Source organism: Papaver somniferum, chromosome 6 (genome assembly GCF_003573695.1).
Source record: "Papaver somniferum cultivar HN1 chromosome 6, ASM357369v1, whole genome shotgun sequence".
NCBI lineage: Eukaryota > Viridiplantae > Streptophyta > Magnoliopsida > Ranunculales > Papaveraceae > Papaver > Papaver somniferum.
This window is the reverse complement of record NC_039363.1, coordinates 61,055,389-61,061,359: the sequence shown is the minus strand read 5'-3', so window position 1 is coordinate 61,061,359 and position 5,971 is coordinate 61,055,389. Positions and strand designations below refer to the sequence as shown.

Genomic DNA, 5,971 nt, shown 5'->3' with positions numbered 1-5,971 from the left:
GAAAGTTAAAATTGGTAATGTGCATTTACTAATTGAATATTTTCTACTGAGATTTCGGTCATTTATTGGACAAAGCATTTCCAGGAATTATGAAAACTGAATTTGTGCATTAATCCATATCTTAAGAATATTTTCGGTTTTGGAAATTCTTTGGTGTCAAAACTTCCTTGGTCTATAAATATTGAAGTTTGCATTTCGAGCAAACTAATCCTCAGAGCCAACAAGACTACCTAGTTGTGTTGTTACTGGTGAAGCCGCCTATTCAGAGAGGAAGTAACCTAATTAGGCGAAATCTCTTACGGCCGCTCGATTTAAAGACTTCTTTGGGATTGAGAAGCTCTATTAGTACCGTTGGTGGGAAACTAGATAATTGCAGCTTATTATTAGTTTTTGATTCATTTGATTGACTAACAGTGGTTGAACTTTGATTGCACCTAGTTTGTTTATGCTTGAGAATCTTTTCTTCTGATATAAGATTCACTCAAACTATATCGAAGTTTCGACGGGTATCTTTAGACTGTTTGTATGTCTAAAGACGTCTTGTGATAATCCAACGTTAACAGACTCCGTTCTATGTATGATTGATCACAAGAGATTCAAGTTGATTATGTGTAGGTGTTTATTGAAGATCTAAGAAGATTTGAAGACAAAGAAGACATTGAAGATATCTTATTTGAGTTCATAATCTTTGGTGGCCACAATACTTGTTTCGTCTGGGGATCCAACTATAATCGATTTATCCTTGTGATAGATTTGATTGATTAGTTGTGTAGATCGGCATCAATACATTTCATTGGATTAAGAGTATTGATTGCAAAATCTCTACACGATTACTTCGGTAGTTGTTGATTGATAGATCTTGAAACCTGACAAAGGAGTTTATTGGGATAAACGGAAGAGCCTTTTGTCAAACTCATATCACGTTGATTAAAAAGAATTGTTACCGAACAAATTTGTTGTTCCTTTACTCTTTGGAATACGAAACAAAGGAATTGTTCCAAGTACCACTACACCAAATTCTGGGATTAGAAACAGAAATGATCCGTTACTAAAATGGGTTGTAACGGATTTTGCCTGTTTCAAAAAGGGGTGTTACATTCTTTTTGTAACGGCAATGGGGTCTTTACAAATTTTGGTTTGTAACGGCGTTTGTAACAGGTTTAAGCCGTTACTACGTGGTGAATCGTAACAGCCAAAAGCCGTTGAATGTTTTGTAACTACACAGTTGTAAACAGAATCCGTTACGAATTGTTTCGTAACAGCAAAAAAGATTACTGCTAGTCAACATTGACCAGGTCAAAATTAGACAATAATGACCAATTTTGACCAGGTCAATATGACCGGCAGTTCTTTTCTGCCGGAAAAGAGCCAGAATTCCAATGGAACCAGCATACACCTTTCAATCCATTCATCATCGATATTCAACAATATTCCATTCAATTTATATCAAATGTTCACCCATATCATATCAAAAAAGAATACAAATTTTTGAAGTATCAAAAAAATTCTAAGGGAATAGATAAAGATAAAAACTTCACAAGTTGAGCTCATTCTCACTTAAATCATTACAAGTTCATTCCTATGTCCTAAGGGAATACAGATTCTCTGTATCACAAATATCATGAACATATTTTGTAACTAAGCATACCATGAGAGTGGATAGGTTATCTTTGTTCGCCCTCAGCTGCTTTCTTTAAGACCAGACAAGAGCATTTCTTCTTTAGGTGCCTGCAAGTGTCAAAAGAAACATGTAAGCTGCGGGTAAGCAAAGACATGCATGAAGCAATGCTGAGAGTGGATAGTTTTGGATGCACTATCCCTATCCGAATATCCTGACTTATGAAACCAATTTTAACAAACAAAAAGATGAAGAGAATGAAGACTTTAAATAAGATACTCTAAAGTTTAACAAAGATAAGAACATGGCTCTGCATACATACTCTAAATGAAGGAATTGAGGTCAGCAAGAACTGCAAGCAATCTCCTATGAACACTAACATGTCTTCGTTCTCTCATTTGACCTCATTTTCATGTACTGCAAGCAATCATCTCATATTCGGACAGTACCAAACAATCAAACAAGGCAATATAACATATTTATTTTAACCATCCTAAACCATTGAACCTCAAACATCACAGAGGGCAGACATACATCTAAGCAGAAGCATGAGCACATTAGCATCCAAGAAATATAAAGATATTACACAGGAAGAGAACAAAAGAGTCTGATCGATTCTAAGGAGAAAAACATGGCAGGAAACTGAAATCACAGAAACATTGGAAGGAAAAAGAGGTATGTTGACATTTTAACCATTGAACCTCAAACAACACAGACGACAGACATACATCTAAGCAGAAGCATAAGCACATTATCAGCCAAGAAATATAAAGATATTGTAATACACAGGAAGAGAACAAAAGAGTCTGATTGATTCTAAGGCGACAAACATGGCAGGCAACTGAAATCATAGAAACATGGCAGGCAAAAGAGGTATGTTGACATTTTAATATTTGACCAAGTTGGGATGTACTACTATATATAAGGAAGAAAAATGCTCAGGGATAGGACAAGGAATAATCGTGCATATACATGGAAAGAAATCAACATAGAATATTCTTCGAAGTGCAATTCATACCCATAATCTTTCACCTAAATTTGAAAGTTTTGCAATAATTTCTGTTCAACAAAATCTGCCAAGACAAATCTTACCTGAGTGTTATTTTTGACACTCATCATAAGAACAGAAAGGGGTCCTGTGTTGAATTCCTCTTCCTTAGTCTTGCCACCCTGCCAACAAAGATTGGTTAATAATAAGAGGTCTTATCTTTCGTGGTAAACTAATTGACCATGTAGATAAAAATGATAAGCAGCAAATAATTGCATGAAAGTGCAAGACATCAGTCAAGTTCATAAAATGGTTTCACAGAGCAAAACATTAGGCAGAAGAGCAAAAGGCAGCATTTAATTGACTGGCTAAGAAAAATGAACTAAAATCTACTAGTCTAATACATGGAAAAGTCGAACTACTCGATAAAAAAACACATTCTCATATATGAAGATGCATAATAATAAACGGTAAGCTCATAGAAGATGCCAAGATGAAACATAGTAAGAGAAAAACATCATTATGACCTAATTATGCTATATAACAATGGGCATTCTCATTTACTTGATTTGCTTAGGTTAAGCGATGTTTACGGATTGAGAAGTTGTATTGAAAAAAGGAGTGTTAGTTAACAGTCGAGATCAAAATGGGTGGACTTCTCTTCATAGGGCTTCATTCAAAGCTCAAACGGAAAGCGTAAAGCACATATAAATGTCATAAAATAAGCTCCAGATAGTCACTAGGATTACAGCCTACTGTCTCAGTTACCAAAACAGCAAGTTTGAAAGTACTACTAATTTGAGGTGTTGAAGAGAAGACAAAATTACTTAAAGTAACTAAATTCATTCCCTGACTTAATTTTGTGGTCAGGCTCCAATCTTGAGATCTTTATGTAGTTTATACTCGACTCATATTGTAGCTTTACAAAGCTTATTCGTTGCATATGTTTAAATTTTGGAGCTTTATGTACATTACCATTGAGTATTGACATGGCAAGAGATTAATATGGTGAGAGACTTGGGCTATGAAATAACTAAATCCCCTCTGCCTAGACTAGACGGTCTAACTTTCCTTGGAAACTGATATACACCATCGAAGTTAATTAAAGACTCATTCTCGTTCCTATAATATCCCTTCGTATTCTTGTATCTTCCTTTATTGGAACTTAAACAAATTTGTTAGAAGCTGCAACATAGAAAGATTTGAAAAAGACTAATTAAGGGAGAGTCTAGCATTTTTTTTTAAAGATGGTCATGACATGACCAAAACTAGCCAGTCTACTATATTCAAGTGCTTGAAATCTATGAACCCCTTCCTAGTGCAGTTCCTAGATTTGTCTAGAATCAATGGGAACTCATCGTTCAGTTACATTGCAGGCACGAAGTAGTAAACGAAAACAAAGCAGACAACGTAAGTGAACTGTTCAGAGCCATTTCTAATAGTAGTGATCATTGCAATCCCATGGGGGGAATTGTTTTCTGTAGGGTTGAACTCCAGCGATTAATATCTCTAGAAACGAAACTCATGTCAATATGATGCTCATGTGTAAAATAATTTCATGGAGAATATTCAAAGGGAGGCAAGAAGTTGTACCCAATGTCAGAAGCCTCGACACAAAGTGCATAGAGCCAAATTCTACTGATTCTGAGAAAGCAAGTAATATCATATGGCCATCAAAATCCCATGTCACGCGCTGAAAATTCAAGAAACTTTGATGAGCAAATTAGTGATACAAACAGCTTGGCAAAATCAGAGACTACATACGTGGTATGATATAAATCACTAACTTTCAGATGTACAAAGGACAAAACATGGTAATAGAGAAAGAAGAAAAAGCATATCAACGTAAACATGGTGCCGTTCCTTAAACATTTAGTTAGGGCTAAAGATATTGCATACCTATCAGGTTAGAGCATCATCTTGGACCATCATCTGCTCATTCCCTGAATCCTAACAGTATATATAGTATGCTTATATATATTATAGAAACAAGTATTCTGATATTAGAAGCTTACCATCCCAACCAAAAGGAGCAGTCTTTTCCCATTTTTTGAATTTTGACTCCACTGCCTCTTGTGTATCAAGCATGTATGCCTTTGTCATATCCAATCCTGCAAAATTTCATCTTCAGGCGGGGAATATATGGCAACTACACTGAACCACTGAATGTCCTTTTGAGGGTCATACTTCTTAAGACCAATCTGAAGTTCCACCATCTCAGTGAATTTAGCTTATTAGTTGGCAAATTCAGTACATATGTAAGCAAAACAAAAACCCCTAAAAGAGAAGGGTTAAATGGACAAACCTGAACAGAGCTTTCTTCAGCAGCAAAAAGTTTACCAATAACAGGACATTGAAACTTGATGTGCACAATTCAGTTTATCCTATAAAGCTGTAAAATCATTCTTCCTTCTTACTACTTGAGAAAGTTAGTTTCACCAGAGATAGTGAATTACTCTAACACCACATTCACAAGCAATTGTTCTGCTTTTCTCACTACATTCAGAACAAGGGGTTTCCCCTCCTGTAACGATAAAAACAAGAACAACCCAATAAGAGCAGTTTTCATCAGAAAAAAAAAAAGACAAGGTAATCAAAATTGAATACAGAATTAAAACCCTAGACAAATCTCAGTTCTATAAGCACCAACACCCAAATTCAGCTTGTTAGGACTACGATTATATACTGAAAAATAAAAAAATAAAACACAATTATGTTCAATAGATCTTTAAAATACAAATCTGAGAATCGAAATCATCAAAAGAGATAAAATTAAGAATACCTAGAAAAATTAAGAGCTAAATCATCCTAAATCAACTTACCATTTCTGCTGAGTTGAATCAACATTTGATTTAACATCACCACCATGAATCACCGGGGATCTCAACATACCCATCATCTTCTCATGATTTCTTCACCTCAAGAATAAACCCTAACCCCTAACCCTCTCTCCATGATTCATCACCTCACACAGAGAAACTAAAACTCCTACTTGTTCTACTTCGTACATCAACAATTACACCATCACCCTTATTATCTATACAGATTTATTCTCTGATTTCCTATAATCAATAATCAGAAAGCGCCGGAGAGAAGAAGAGAATAAGAAAAAAGAGAGAAGAAGAAAAATGAGTGAATGGTCGAGACTCGAGAGATGAGAGGAAATACCCAAGGATAAGGAGGGGAAGAAACATCATCTAGTTCATTTTAGGTGGGGTGGGAATAAAACATTCGCGTGTGGTTGGCACACGCACAAAATGCAAGTGTTACGACCCAGGTGTGACGAAGCATGTAGCTGGCACCAATGTAGTTAATATCGGATATCGGTTCATCTCGGCCGGGACCGATACACTGGTACGATTTTA

At 35.7% G+C, this 5,971-nt stretch overlaps 1 long non-coding RNA gene across 3 annotated transcripts; it reads right to left on the bottom strand.

Moving 5' to 3' along the window:
- Positions 1 to 1,461: 1,461 nt before the first annotated feature.
- LOC113287728 lies at positions 1,462 to 5,731 on the bottom strand. Of its 3 annotated transcripts, none has more exons than XR_003330284.1 (6): positions 5,429 to 5,731; positions 4,912 to 5,130; positions 4,506 to 4,807; positions 4,200 to 4,299; positions 2,711 to 2,788; positions 1,462 to 1,728 (listed from the first exon to the last, which is right to left on the bottom strand). It is a non-coding gene; the product is annotated as an uncharacterized LOC113287728 (long non-coding RNA). The 3 variants fall into 3 exon arrangements; XR_003330282.1 differs by having other exon boundaries at positions 4,506 to 4,717; XR_003330283.1 differs by having other exon boundaries at positions 4,622 to 4,717.
- Between the last annotated feature and the right edge of the window lie 240 nt (positions 5,732 to 5,971).